Below are 15,049 nucleotides of genomic sequence, written 5' to 3'. Positions count from 1 at the left end.
CAATGGAGCTTGGCTGCTTTCGCTTGTCATCCCCTCGCCTCTCCGTGCGATTGAACTCATATCTTCTTCTCACGTATAGAAGTGCAACCATCAGAAAGGCCTCTATGCTCACAAATTGCAACCCAATGACTGAGATTTTTCTCCAAGGATGAGGGAACAATGCAAGGTGGTGTGTGTGGAAGAGTGGTGACAATGATATTGCTGACTTGATGTCCAAGAGAGAGAAAGGCTCGAGATGAGCACATGATGGGATGTTTGAGAGCAGAGTAAAAACAAAGCAATCTTTAGAGCATGGAGGTGATGGGAGGATGGAAGGTGGGGATTGGAGGAGGAGGGGTGGTTTAGGTAGTGCCTGCAATAGATTAAATGGTGAGACAACACTCCAAGTGGTGAGCCAACACACAAAGACCACTAACAACTCGCGGGCTGTTTTAGGAGGGGAGTTGCTATGAGTAAGAAGCAAGCATGCACTCAGATGAGGGTGGGGAAGAAAGTACGGGTAGGGGAATAAGAGCTGAAGCTAGTGAGTAGGGGAAAAAGATTTGAAGCCGAGCCTTGATTACTGAGAGAGAAAGAGGGAATCTAATAGAGATTTGGCGGCTTGAGAGGGAATGTCTAACTCTTGCTCTCTCTTTGGCCTCAAGCCTGAGCCTTTGGCCTCAAGCCTGAGCCTTTGATTTCTCTCTCTCTCTCTCTCTCTCTCTCTCTCTCTCTCTCTCTCTCTCTCTCTCTCTCTCTCTCTCTCTCTCTCTCCTTGTGCCAAAGAGAAGACCTGTGGGCTGGTAATGGCGGTCACTACTCGGGCTGGAGGGGGTGGCAATACCTCTAGAGTAGTTCCAAGCTGCATTTGCAGCCATGTGGAGTATGAGTGCTACCTTTTTAATATTATATAATATGAGTGAGACTAACTCCGTCTCCAGCGGCAGAAAGAAATCAAAGATAGGCTACACCTCACAATACACACAGACTAATACAAAATGAAACGTTTACATTGATGTCCAACATTGTCATTGGTGTAGGCCCCACGACATCCACTAGGAAATATGTAAGATACCACGTGCGAACAAAGTAAGGGTTTTATAATTAGGTACCTTTACAAAAAATGGTACTTACATAAAGGGTTTTTTAATTGAGAAAGTGAAAATATAAGGGCTACTTTTTTTACAAAAATGCATACATAAGGGGTACATATAATACTTGAAAATATACAGGTAAGGGATTATTTAAATACGTCTTGTTCGCACGGTGCTATATGCAATTTTTAGGTGCAGGTAGGTTGAGTGTGAGTATTGAGGAGGGGACGAGCACCAATACGGTCACAAAAGCATTGAATGTGCAAAAATCCACCCAAGGTGGTGGAGCTACCTACAAGGATCATGTACTTTGATGCTTCAGGCTTGTGGACCCCATATGTAGCTCAAACAAGAATGAGATCTTTAGTAGAGCTTGGAAATGGGATGAGAGCCATCTTCTACATCTTTGTCCTTGCCCTGTTTGTCGAGCCCTTCTTCATTTTCTAATGGAGAAAAATCACCTCAAGAAAGTCTTCCTCTACTGATTGCATCAAGAGTGATGCACAAATTGGAGCAGCCAAGAAGTTGCACCGCTCAAGTGCAGAGTTTGTGCGTGAAGCCTCGTAGGTCGGTTTGTTCGGGGGACTACCCTACATCCACATCAATTTGTTTGCCCGCAACTCTAGTGCAAAGAGAGTGTGTGCACTGCCCACAGCTCAAGGAAGGTGTGAAGCCAAGGGGGGAGAGTGCCATTTCAGTGCTGAGCTGGCAAGGGGAAGGGGAAGGCCTTGCGTCCATTGTCCCTGCAAGGGGAAAGGGAAGGCCTTGCATCCATTGCAGCCACGTGGATGCAATTTATGTCTATTTTATATAATGTATAGATCAATATATATATATATATATATATATATATATATATATATAGAGAGAGAGAGAGAGAGAGAGAGAGAGAGAGAGAGAGAGAGAGAGAGAGAGAGAGAGAGAGAGAGAGAGAAATGTGTATCCTTTCTTGTACACAATTTTCCAAAAAAAATTAAGAAGAAGAAAAAAGAGAACATAGAGAAGACGAATCAGTGTGTGTGTGTGTGTGTGTGTGTGTGTGTGTGCGTGAGAGCGAGAGAGAGAGAGAGAGAGAGAGAGAGAGAGAGAGAGAGAGAGAGAGAGAGAGAGAGAGCATTCTTTTGCACAATCGGCCACCACAGCCGCTCCAACTGAGAACTATTCATGGACAACTGCCATGGAGAGGCATAAAACTCACTAACTCTCTCTCTCTCTCTCTCTCTCTCTCTCTCTCTCTCTCTCTCTCTCTCTCTCTCTTTCTCTTTTCGTCATATGTAAGGGAGTCGGTGCCGAGCCCATAATTGTGATTCTCACAAAATATAGCTACCTCCATGCTTCTAGAGTTAAAAGTAAGATTTCCTAACATGGCATGTGGGGCATTGTTAGTCTTCTAGTAACTTTTCAAAATATGTTCCTGCTGCAATGGGGTACGTTCACCCTTCCTTCCACTCCTCACTTGTGTAGCCACATGACCGGCACTCCCACCTACGACCCATGTTTATCAATGCAAATGTTTTATTAGCCCCTCTTCTAACCTCATCAAACTGAGGATCAGGCTCGACAAATGTTTGTGCAGAATCGGTCCATATTTACAGACATAGAGCAAGGAGAGAAGGGTCCGAACTGCAAGTGGGAGCAAAGCATTGATGGTGAATCTGCAAACCTACATGTGCCGCAGTAGATATAGTGTTGGATAGCGCCTCTCTCTCTCTCTCTCTCTCTCTCTCTCTCTCTCTCTCTCTCTCTCTCTCTCTCTCTCTCAATATCACCTTATTTGTGAATATCATTTTACTTGTAGCGGGCATGAATACCGCTTCCCTAATTTGTTGTTGTTGTCTCAATCTCACCTTGTATGGCCCTTACAACACGCTGCAGGTCTTGATTAATGGATTCAATCAGAGGGCACACACACACACACACACACACACACACACACACACACACACACACACACACACACACACACACACACACACACACACAAGGGAGCGCAAACTAAGAGGCAACACTTGAGCTATAGGAAGGCAAAGTCTAGGCACACTCAGGTTGTGCCATTAGCAAGCCCACACCCGCAACTCAAGCTTGGCGAAGGTGTAATGCATAACTCATGAGGGTGGAAGTGTATTACAAGTAGTGAGAGCTCCATCTTTGACTGCAAGTGAGCTTCCTCGCGTCCAAATGCACAATGATAAAAAAACTACTGAGCTTGCACGCGCGCGCGCACACACACGCGCACACACACACACACACACAGAGAGAGAGAGAGAGAGAGAGAGAGAGAGAGAGAGAGAGAGAGAGAGAGAGAGAGAGAGAGAGAGAGAGAGAGAGAGAGAACTCTTCTTTTTTTCCATTGTTTGGTTTTTTTCTCTCATTTTCTAATGTTTTCATTCTTCGTTTTTTTCACTCTCTCTTTCTCTCTCTCTCTCTCTCTCTCTCTCTCTCTCTCTCTCTCACTTTGATCGGTTTTTTAAAGAAAAACTCTAATTCTCTCTTCTTTTTTTATTTTCTCTTGTTTATCTCACTTTCACTATTTATCTCTCTCTCTCTCTCTCTCTCTCTCTCTCTCTCTCTCTCTCTCTCTCTCTCTCTCTTTCATATAGATATATATTTAAATGTATTAAACAAAAATATAACATTTTTAAAAGAAAACTACCTAAAACCCTCTCTCTCTCTCTCACTTTGATTGGTTTTTTAAAGAAAAACTCTAATTCTCTCTTCTTTTTTTATTTTCTCTTGTTTATCTCACTTTCACTATTTATCTCTCTCTCTCTCTCTCTCTCTCTCTCTCTCTCTCTCTCTCTCTCTCTCTCTTTCATATAGATATATATTTAAATGTATTAAACAAAAATATAACATTTTTAAAAGAAAACTACCTAAAACATTAGAAAATGAGAGAAAAAAAACAAAAAGAATGGAAAAAAAAGAAGACTTCTCTTTGGGCTCTGCTCTCTCTCTCTCCTCTCTCTCTCTCTCTCTCTCTCTCTCTCTAAATTAATTGATTAAATGTATTAAATAACACTTTTTAAAGAAAACTAACTAGTGGTCGTACTGTCGTTGCATCTGGCGCTGTTGCTGCATCCGCCGTCTCAGCCGACAGCTACTGTTGCTGCACCCGTCTCTCTCTCTCTCTCTCTCTCACTCTCACACACACACACACACACACACACACACAACCAAATGCTTCTGTTTGTTTGCTTGAGCTACGACGGCTCATCAGACCAGCTCGACATTGAGCTGTTTGCCACTAATCCCCAGCTCACACACACGCTGACTTAAGTACAGCTTTTCTGCCGTCGTCGGCAACGAACTGCAACGCAAAGTGCTTTTTTATTTTATTCACTTGGTAGCTTTTTATGGCGGAGTTTTTTCTAGAGCTTTTCATGGCAGAGATGCTTTTTTTATTTATTTAAATCTAATGCTGCGTGGTGGCTCCTGAGTTGAGATATTGCAAAAAGAGCCTTTGCTCTATAGAAGGCCCCTACCACTCAATCAAAGAAATCACACAGAGAGCAAGCCAATAATGGCAGAAGAAGCAATACAGGAGACGCCGTCGATAACCCAACTGGCAGAGACAACACTCAGCGATGCACGCAACACCTTCCGTGATGGAATAACCCGACCCTTTGCATGGCGAATCACGCAGGTGCAAGCTTTGAAAAATATGATAGATGAGCATGAAGCCGACATCTGTGCATCGCTCTTTGATGATCTTGGCAAATCCTCCTTTGAGGCAAATTACTCAGAGCTCGATCCGCTCCGAAACACTTGCGATTACTTCCTCAAGAATATCAAGAAGCTTATGAAACCCACATCTGCTGCTCTCCCCTGGTATATGCAGAGTAGTGCTAAGGCGACGATCACACCCGAGCCACTAGGCGTTGTATTGGTTTTCTCTGCATGGAACTTTCCTCTGCTGCTTGCACTTGATCCGCTCGTTGCCGCAGTCGCTGCTGGGAACGTCGTTGTCTTGAAGCCGGCAGAGCTTGCAAAATCAACGTGCACAATTCTCAAACAGCTCCTTCCACAATATCTTGATCCAAGAGCAGTGAAGGTGTTTGAAGCGACAAGACAGGAATGCGCGATGCTTCTTGAGCTGAAGTTTGACAAGATCTTCTACACAGGGAGCCCGCGCATTGGACGCATCATCATGGAGGCAGCGGCCAAGCATCTCACCCCTGTCACGCTAGAGCTTGGTGGAAAGAACCCTGTTATTGTTGATTCGACAGCCGATATTTTTGTGGTCGCCCGCCGCCTTGCCGCCACCAAGTGGGTGATCAACTCGGGGCAAACATGTATTGCACCAGACTATGTCCTTGTGCACTCAGATGTGATGTCGCTATTCCTAGAAGCTCTAAAAGAGGCACTCATATCCTTTGTCACTCCCTTACCACCACATGAGAGTGCCTACGCGGATGAGGAGCCCACCGACCCGCAAGAACAATGTTTTCCGCACATCATCAATGCAGAATCCTTCGCTCGTTTACAGCGTCTGTTAGAGGAGGTGAAAGACAACATCAATTTTACTCTAGGGCAAGCTGCAGAGGAGACGCTGATGATTATGCCAACCATAGTTGTCAACCCCCCGCCCGATTGCGGGCTGATGCAGGAGGAAATCTTCGGACCGATCCTTCTCGTGCTAGAGGTGGAAAGTACAGAATCGGCCATAGATTTTGTGAATTCAAGGCCTCAGCCACTGGCATTGTATCTTTTCACCTCCAACGAAGAGTTGGGCAAGGAGGTGGCACAAAGAACATCATCAGGAAGCGTGGTGGTGAATGACGTAGGGGTGCAATTCAATGTGGAAAGCTTTCCCTTTGGCGGGGTGGGCGAGAGTGGCATGGGCTCTTACCATGGAAAATTTGGCTTTCACACATTCAGCCACATGAAACCGCTGCTTGTTACTAAAACTCATGGTGACGACCCTACTCGCTACCCTCCCTACACCAAGAAAAGCAAAGCCATATTGCGAGCATGCCTCCGCAACCAAAGCATCCTTACCGTTTTACTCATCAAATTTGGCTTCAAGAAGCCATCCAAGTTCTAGCTCACTATATGTGATGTGCCTTGCTCACAAAACAATTATGTGGTGAAGATTAAAAACTTTAAGAACCTAGATTATATGTAATTTTAGATACTTTGTTGCTCATGATTGTACCTCTGTTCTTAGGACATTGCTTCTATGGCCACCATAACCTCTTTCCTTCCTTAGGGGCATTTGTATTTAAAAAAAAAAACCTTTAATCAAATTAGTTTTTCTCACAAGAAAAAAAGAAGCTCTTTGGTTTTCTAATTCTTGTTGTGATTTTGAACAATCTAGTAATAGAAAATGTGTGTGTGTGTGTGTGTGTGTTTTATGTACATGTAGGGTATGCACATAGTTTGTCACCTTCCTAGATAAGGTCCAAAATGTATTTATTAAATAAACAAATTTTACTATATTTGCACAAAGAGAAAGGTTTATATAAATAATATTTAATTTTTATTTATTTATTACAAGTGAGGCAACAATCATGCTATCAGACTATAAGAAAGAATTTGAAAACTTTGAAGTAAACCTCTACCGCCACACCTCATGTAATTTTAAAAAACGTTGTCAGGAGTTTTTTGGAGCAAGGAATTGCGCATATGTACATATACATGCATGGTGCATCAAATAAAGAATTGTCCATTTTTCAGAGCCAGATGGCTACGTGGGGCCCACATGTGTACAGGTAGGACAGGGTGTACATAGTGCATCGATTTTCATCGTTACCAGTACCAGTGTGTTTTTTCTACAATAAGGAGGAGTTGGTAGCGCGTATAACTTCTCGAGGAAGCTATCTGTGGGCCGACGACATGAGGTAAGCAGGTGCGTCAGATGCCATCTAGTGGCGTCAGGACGTCGAATGGGGTCAGTACTTGCACGCGGAGAAGTACGGACACGACGTGGGTGTTTTCTTGTGATACTTATGCAGAAAGGTCATCATGAGGACCAATTTTTGGGGCCACTTCACGTGGTGGCGGGATGCATTATTGAGAAAAGCTGAGTGCCAGGTGTGCGGATGATGCAAAAAGGTGACAACTATGCACTGCGAGGTCAGTTTTTGGCCTGCTCGGAGTCCGTTTGAGGCAATCTAAAAGGTCAAGGGTGCCCAAGTAATAAAGCTAATTGTGGGAACTGAAAAAAACAGAGAGAAGAACAGAAAAAACGTGGAGAAGAGAGGAGGAACAGCTGCAGGTGTGTTTTTGGGGTTTTTGGAGCCTGTTTTGGCCGTAAACTGCTCATCCGAGGTCGGATTTGAGCACTTTGACATTGTAGACTGGGATTTTGGGCCGTTCCGGACGTGATGGCACTGTCCATTTTGCCAAATTCCTCACTCTTTTTCTGCTGTTTTTCTGTGTAAGTTTCTCCTATGAGCGAAGTTTCTGCTCCAGTTTGTGATTGTATCTGGCTTATTTTGCCCATATTGTGTGAGCTATTTGCCCCATTGGTGTTGGCCCAAGATCATTTGTATCTAAACATCAGAAATTCTTCCCTTTTGTGCTGAGTTTTTTGGGTGTGTGTGTGTGTGTGTGTGTATCTCTGTGTGGAGTGGGTAAACGGATCGTCTCTCTCCTCTCACTCCATAGGTGTGTTCCCTGTCTCGGCCAGGTGTGTTGTGTAAGCCGAGTGGTGCCCCATAGTGTGTGTGTGTATCTTTCCAAGAGTGTGTGTCGGGTCGTTATAGAGGCGTTCTGTGTGTTTCCATCCCGCTCACATTCTTTTGGCACCCCCACGGAGGATCTTCTTCGAGTACCTTCTGTTTCGAGCTTCAAGCTTCGAGATTCGGGCTTACAGGTTGCAGGTTGCAGGTTGCAGATTACGGGTTACAGGTTACAGGGACAGGTACAGGTACAAGTGATTCACACAAGTACAGGTAGCTGGAGTACAGTAATATACTAGCAGTGATGTCACTTGCAGTTGTTGTGGGTATGCATCACTTGGCGCCTGTTTGAGCGCATTGTCTGTTGGATTGTACATTACTTGTGGAAAATGCCAATTGTACGCCTTTGTGGAGCCATACTTGGTTTTATTTGGCAGTCCCAGCCATTTCTGAGACTTGGTCTGGAAGATAGTCATTTCTGAGACTTGACTATACACGATTTGCATCAGCCTTCGTGTGAGGGTCGATAGCGTGAGGTTTTATTGAGCTAGGGGATTCTCAAATGTGGAGATCCTTTCGGTGATACAAGTAGCTGGAGCACCCTTTTCGTGACCTCGCCATAGGCTATGTACTAGTGAGTCCTTTTTGATGCTCGGGTTCTATTGTTGACAGTTTATGCATACATATACAGTCTATATTTTAGGTTCCTACTGCTCTACTTCTGGGGAAACTCTGTCAAAATTTTTTCGAGTTGTGATGGCTGGTTTTTTGTTCTTTTGAGCCATTGATGCTGTGATGCTACTGAAATTTTGGCAAAATCAGAGGATAAGTCAGGTATGCCTTCTTGGGAGCTGCATGGTTGGCTTTAATGGATGATCAAAATGGCCCTCAATTCACTCCATTTCATTTAACTCAAAGAATCCAGATAAATGTTCATGTGTCCAGGAAGATTTTTTTCTAGCAGCGCATAGTCTTCATGTTCGGGCCAAGAAGATTAAGGGAGATACTGGAATGTCCTTTGCCTGTTGTAATTCCGATGATTAACTATGAAAACTCATTTGATGTGCATGTGTTTGTCCTTATCTAAAGCTGAGCTCCATTGAAGTTTCTGGGGATTGGGTAGTGAAAAGTTTTGGGTTCTTACACGTGTGTTCGAAGGGGTTCTCAAAGCATTGTAACTTGGGTAGCCATGGCTTTCTCTTATCCGGAGTTTCACGGAAGAAGTGATGAAGATGTGGAAGACTTTTTGGAAAAGATGGAGGTTGCCTGCATTAGCAACCAGATTCATGACCCAACGCAGATGTTACGCCTTCTCCAAATTTGTTTAAAGAGTGATGCATGAGTCTGGTTCAAAGCATTTGAAGAGGAGTTGCGTGCAGCGGATCCACCTGTAAGATTGAGTTGGGACAATCTAAGGCATGGGTTGGAAGTGGAGTTTGTGAAGATAGAAGATCCTGACAAAGTGTGGCAAGAAGTACAAGGTTTTGTGCAAAAGGAAGGTGAGCCAGTAGATGCGTACATATGTAAGTTCTCATTGGCATGGGAGCGGATGTGCAAGGCCTTAGCACCATAGGTACCCCCGCCTGACATGATGAAGAAGGACAGGTTCTTGGCTGGTCTTTGGGAGAATATACGTTGGAGAGTGGAGCTAAAGAAGCCTAGGACATATGAAGATGCACTAGAGGTAGTAAGGAACAAAGAGTGGAAGTTGAGGAAAATGAGCCAATTAGGGGTGGAGTCTTTGCCCATGAGGTCTGAATTTCAGCCTATAGAGTCTTTACAAGGTCGCATGTCAGGGGTTCATCATGAACCAGTGGTTCCTGTTACTACTCAGGTTATGCCAGCAATGGTCACTACATCGGTGCAAGATGATGGGCTAAGGCAAGACATGAGGCAAGTGGTAGATTTGATGAAGAATCTCAGCCTAAACATGCTAGGTCAAGTGGGAAATAATCGAGGTTGAGGGAGGTTTGCAAATCAGCCAGGAGGTGAAGAAAGGCCTAGGAATGGTGCTGGACAAAGCAATGGTAGGTTTTGGAGGCAGACGCCCACATGTTATAATTGTGGAGAGTTGGGTCACATCAGCCCGCAATGTGATAAGCCACCAAAGATGGGGGGAGACATGTATCCATTGCCAAGACAGGTGCTAACTAGGTCAAATGATTATGGCATCGAAATTAAGGGAGACGAAGGAACCAGTGGACTGACCCAGGAGGAAAAGGGAAAGACAAAAGTGCTAAGTGTAGTCACCTTGGAGAAGGCATCAAAGCTAGAGGATACATTAGTGATGCCTATTGGGAAGAGGACCACAGAGGATAAGGAAGGAAGAAGTGCCCCAGGTCCTAGTAAGAAGAAAGGAAAGAGCCATGAAGGCGAGGATGTCAAGGCCAAGAGGAAAAGGAGAGCTCATCGAAAGTTTCATGTTTCAGATTTTCCACTAGGGGATGGGCAATTAAGCTATGACTTGAAGGAGGATCTGATGAGCAGGAAGGCAGATGTTACTTTTGGGCAGCTTATAGAGATGGTGCCTAAGCTAAAGCGACAATGGAAGAGGATGGTTAACCCAATGGAGAAAGAGTCAGAGAGAGGTTCAGTAAAGGTGTTGGCAATGGATGAGCTACCCGACATTTGTCCAATAGTAGATGTGTGGCATAAAAGGAAAAATTTGGGACAAGGTTATGTGGATGGCGGAGCCCAAATATGCGTCATAACACACTCATGCGTTGAGAAGATTGGTCTCACAGTGGCTGGGGTGTCAGGCTTCTGGATCAGATTGGCAAACCATCAGAAAGTAAAATGTTTGGGTGTTGTAAAGAGCTTAGAAGTGGAAGCATATGATGCAAAGGCAGTGGTTGATTTTCATGTGATGCCAGCAGGGTTGGGAGCATATCCTATTATACTGGGCAGACCATGGTTACGTGCAGTGGGAGTTGTTCAAGATTGGCGACATGGTATGATTAGCCTCTATGGAAAGACAGGTACCAAGAAGCTTTATAATATGGACACAAAGAAACGATTAGAGGAGATTTATGAAGATGAGGATGAGTCTAGTGATGAACTATATTCCACGGTGACAGATGAGGACAGTGATAGCACTACCAGCAGTGATGAGGATGCTGATGTTGCATTTCTTTTGATGGATAAAGAAATCCAGGAGTCTGGTTTAATCGCATTTGCGAATGAGGTTGAAGATGAAAGTGAAGGGCCTTATGAAGTGATTGAAGGGCTGATGCAAACCAAGGTTGAGTTGTCAAAGAAGCAGGAATTGATGACACAAATGATCAGTGGAGACCTCTCAGCTATGGAGAAGGATATATATTTACACATGCTGGCTAGTTTTCCTGATTTGTTCATTACTTCATATGAAGAGATCAGAGGGTTCAAGGGCGAAGAGATGCATATGGAGCTGAAAGAAGGTGCTAAGCCAATGCGGCAAAGGCTAAGAAGTATGGGTCAAGAGCAAATGGAAGCCTTGCAAGAAGAGGTGGACAAGTTGTTGAAGGCAGGGTTCATAGTCCCTGTGGAGACCACAGAATGGGTGAGTCCAGTTGTAGTCAGTCCAAAGAAGGATGGGAAGTGGAGAATTTGTGTAGATTTTAAACCCTTAAATGCAGACACTAAGAAGAACCCATATCCTCTTCCATTCATCGATCAGATCTTCGATTCAGTGGCAGGTTATGAGAGGTACAGTGTGTGTGATGGTTTTTCAGGCTATTTTCAATTGAAGATTGCTCTTAAAGACCGCACAAAGACCACTTTTATTACGCAATGGAGCTGCTATTGCTACATAGTATTGCCATTTGGGTTGTCAAATGGACCTTCCTTCTATCAAGAGAGAGCAAATTGGGTATTGGAACCATTCATTGGTAGTTGTGTTAAAGCTTTTATGGATGACTTCTGTGTTTATAGCAGTAGGACTGAACACCATGAGAAGCTGCAGATGGTATTGGCTCGATATGATGAATGTGGAGGACAACTAAATCCAAATAAATGTCATCTAGCACAGCCAAGGGTGAAGTTATTGGGCCATATGGTGTCAGAAAATGGCATTGAGGCTGATCCAGAAAAGGTTAAGTCTATTATTCTTCTTCCATCACCTACGAGTACGAAGCAATTGGCAACTTTTATACACAAAGTGAAGTACATGGCATGGTTTATTCCATTGTCTTTGCAGCTTCTTTATCCAATACAGCAAGTGGCAAAGCATGACCCATTGCAATGGGATGACAACTGTGAAGAAGTGTTTCAAGAGGTGAAAGAGGTGTTAGGGGGGTTGTCAGCCATGCAAGCTCCTGATTGGGAGAAAGTGTTTTATGTAAATCCATCAGTAGGGGAGGATGCCATTGGAGCCATGCTATTGCAAAAGGGGAAGGGCAGCCATTATATGAGGCCAGTGTATTGTGCAAGCCATGTGAAGCTCGTAGCAGAGAGAAAATTCTCGGAAGTAGAGCTAGTGATGGCCAATGTAATATTTGCTTCACTACAAGAGGTTGTGTGCTCTTGTGACGCTGTTAGCGACGGAAATACACTGGGTTTTTATAACCCCCGACGTCGCTAAAACCGTCGCTACGAGAGCGTCGCTTTATGCGTCGCTATCAGCGTCGCTATATAGCGACGGTTATAGCGACGTTTACACTGAAGACTATAGCGACGCTCATAGCGACGCTACAGAGCCATAAATAGCGACGCTTATAGCGACGCCCGAGAGAATTTTTTTTTGTTGGCAGGGCATTGAATGCCCTGCCACCCATCAACCATATTGTACTTGATTCACTTTTTTAAAAAAGTGCAAGGGTAGATAATAGACCCAAAATAGTCACCCACAAGACGCATTGTTTGCAAAATTGATAATTGTACACATCATAGGCAAAATGAATTGATTGGCAAATGTAATAATGACAATTGTACAACATCATAGGCATAAAGAAATGATTGGCAAAAGGAACTGCGGTGACAAATGTAATAATATACATGGTTCAAAAAGACGTATAAAATCCGTCTCATGATACATAAGCTATGAGAAACCCTAAACTAATGCTATCTAGCTACGGCTAAACTGACGTCGTCTAGTCAGACGTCTCATCACGTCCAAGCGGCGTATCTGTCGGATTCTGCAAAAAAAGACAATAAGACAGCTTTCAGTAAGTATAAACATATAACGACATTTATAAAACAATACAAAAAATAAAAAAGAGTAAACCCTAATACTAACCATGCCACCGCGAGAACTGAGAATGTCCATCAGGGCGTTTAAGCCCTTCCTGCCTGCGTACTCGCGCTCGTACAGTGTGGGATCACGTCCTGTCATCGACCACTGTCAAAACATACAAAGATTTCATTATGTTAGAATTAAAAAACTCATAAACCCTAAACTATCGAACATAAAGAGCAATGTGAAAACACTTACAAAATTGGACTCAAATGATGCCCATCCACCGCTCCCCAAGGGAGACTCGCTTCTTTCTCGTTCCTTCGGTGGAGGCTCTTGAGTTCTCCTTTGGGAAGGAGATGCATCATCAAGAAGTAAGTTCTTGAGCCCTTCATATGGATTCTCTTCTTCTTCCCGAATCGGAGAGAGACCTCTTTTGGTAGTCTCACAAGGAGGCTTCCTAGGTGTTCTCTCGTCATGGTGATGAGCTTGGAGAATCCCGTGAGCACGGAGCTGCCGTTGCACTTCACTTTGGAGAGATGGATTGCCCATGGCTTGTTGAAGCCTAGAAACAAGATAGTTAACAAGCATTGAAGCATCATTAGTAGCTTGCTCATGAGCAAAATCAAAGTTATCAACATTAATTTCACTCTCTTTACTATTGTCAGCCATTCTAACAAATTTTAGGTGTAAACTTTTTAGGTGTACTTTGGCACTTCAAGCCCTAGTTGCTACTCCTCTTTACCCCTTTAGAAAAAGCACTCAAGCTACTGTACCCGCGGCTCGAATACCATTAATTGCAAGGAATAGAAGAGAGGGTCTTTCGACACCAAGACAGCACCGGCTCCTGTCAAGCTTCTAATAGCTCAATAGTGGTTAAGCCGTAGGCAAGCCCCGTAGGACTCCACTATTAAGACCATAGCTCTCGACGGTGATGCCCCGTTAACTGCACAAAGACAGGCGCACTGCAAGGCTGAAAAATCCCTATTCTACTTACTCACAGGCAATTAATAATACCAACCATTTGTAGTTAGCTTGAGGACCTCCCTTCTTGAGCAAGAAAAGAGAAACCTTGAGCTCTGATACCAATGTAACATTTAATGGTCTAAAATCTTATGTGTAGCGGAAATTAGCATGAACATAGTGGGCATTTCATTAGAATAGATTCCTAATGAGAATTACAAGAGTGCTTGGGTGGAGAGAGCAACAAAAAGCATAACACCTAGTTAGATAGGATCGACAATACTTTCAAAAGAGAGAGCAATTAAGCTATTGACAACAGTTGAGGACCGGATTTGCATGGAGCCGGTCCCCCCTCCAAAAGGCTTTGTATTATGGTTTCTCCCATCAAGAGAGACATTGTACAATACAATTCTTTGTGTTCCTTCAAGACTAGCTAGTGCAATGAAGATGGAAGCTTCATACACCAAGCAAAACACTTAATCAAACACAACTTGATTTATCCCCGTTCTCAGACCCAAGACCTCACACACCTTCGAAGATGGTGAGAGCTAGCAGGGTATGAGAGTAGATTGAGAGGAAAAAGGAGTATCTTACGAGAAAGATGTACATCTCCTCACATAATCACTCATATTAGCATAGCTTAGCTTAGTAATTAGCTTGGTAGAGGAGATGAGCATGCATTGAAGCTTGGCTCTTGGTTGGATTTGCATCCACATGCCAAGAGAGTGTTGATGTAGGCTTCTATCTCACAAGCTTGGAGTAGGTGATGAGCTCTCCATTAAAGCTTGGGAGGAGATAGAGTATTCTTCCTTCACACATGGTCCAGTGTGAGAGAGTGTGTGTGTCCATCCAAGCAAAAATCAGCCCTCCCTCTCTCTTGGGCGAGCCCTAGCTGCTAATTAGGTCTGGCTTTTGCCTCATTGGACCTCCCCAAGTCAAGCCAATAGGAATTAAACAGCATAAGTGATAGCCTTCTGACATGTGTCCCCATTTCCCCTTTTGTGAGAGCTTTAGGTAATTAAATAATTAAACAAAACTCTCATTGGACCCCTTTGTCTCCTGGCCAATAGGAATCAGGCAAGCCATGAGGCTTCTGAATGCTCATTGGACCCTTTGGGAGACTGCCCAATAGTCTTCTAGGAGACTTAATTCTCATTGGTTTCTTTTATTAAATGTTTTTAAATTAATTAAACTACATTTACTCTAGCTTAATTCTCATTGGTCCACTTCAAGGGTCTTCC

The 15,049-nt window shown here is 43.8% G+C and overlaps 1 pseudogene; it reads left to right on the top strand.

Moving 5' to 3' along the window:
• The first annotated feature begins 4,529 nt into the window (after positions 1–4,529).
• LOC147463387 (aldehyde dehydrogenase family 3 member H1 pseudogene) lies at positions 4,530–6,323 on the top strand (annotated as a pseudogene).
• The last annotated feature ends 8,726 nt before the right edge of the window (positions 6,324–15,049 follow it).

Source organism: Adiantum capillus-veneris, chromosome 2, assembly GCF_014529385.1.
Source record: "Adiantum capillus-veneris isolate H3 chromosome 2, ASM1452938v2, whole genome shotgun sequence".
In the NCBI taxonomy this organism is placed as follows: Eukaryota; Viridiplantae; Streptophyta; class Polypodiopsida; order Polypodiales; family Pteridaceae; genus Adiantum; species Adiantum capillus-veneris.
The sequence above is the reverse complement of the archived record's forward strand: the minus strand, read 5'-3'. Positions and strand labels throughout refer to the sequence as shown.